The following is a 1,022-nucleotide window of genomic DNA, read 5'->3' on the forward strand; positions in this document are numbered from 1 at the left end:
CAAAGTACTACCTGAAGACCCAGTTATTCCACTTCTGGGCATATACCCCAGAGAAGCTCCCACATATAATAAGGACACATGCTCCACCATTGTTCATAGCAGCCTTATTTATAATAGCCACAAGCTGGAAGAACCCAGATGTCCTTCAGTAGATGAATGGATACAAAAAATTGTGGTATATTTACACAATGGAGTACTACTCAGCTATTAGAAACAATGACTTTATTAAATTCTTAAGAAAATGGATGGAACTAGAGAATATCATCCTGAGTGAGATAACCCAATCACAAAAGAACAGACATAATATGCAGTCACTGATAATTGGATACTAGCCCCAGAAAGCTCTGAATATGTAGAAACAAGTCACAGATTATATGAAGCTCAAAAAAAGAAAGGCCAAAATGTGGAGCCTCAGTTCGTAAGAAAACAACAACAACAACAAGTGTACAGCACCCCGCTCAGAGTGGGGGTACACCTAGACCTTAAATCATTAATAACTCAAGAGCTTAGAAGATAGCCTTGTGACCAATTTTTGGTATTTAAAACCATTATGTCTAATCTAATACACACCAAGAAAACTTTGACTAATTTCCATGTTACATTTTGTTTTACATGTACTTTATGCTTATGATAACTAGTAAGATTTCAATGCATACATATCAAACCTTTAAAAAATCAAGTACTGAGAAAAATATGCTCATATAGTTTTATGCCAAAATGCTCTTAAAATCCGTACATGATATCTTCTCTCTTTTTAAAATAAAGTTGTAAGAAAAAAATATGGAGGAATCATGCTGATATGGACCGGAGGATTTCTTCATGCAATCTAGCTTCCTTAGTATGGGAAGAGGACGTAAGTGGACTTTTATTTGTTTATTTATTTTTTAAGATGAGGTCTTACTATATAATATTGACTGGCCTGAAACTTATATATAGACCAGGTTGGCCTTGAACTCAGAGACATTTGCCTGCCTTTGCCATTGATGATCTAGGATTAAAACCTGCACCACCATACTTTCCTT

This window comes from Micromys minutus (assembly GCF_963924665.1).
Source record: "Micromys minutus genome assembly, chromosome: 6".
Taxonomy (NCBI): Eukaryota; Metazoa; Chordata; class Mammalia; order Rodentia; family Muridae; genus Micromys; species Micromys minutus.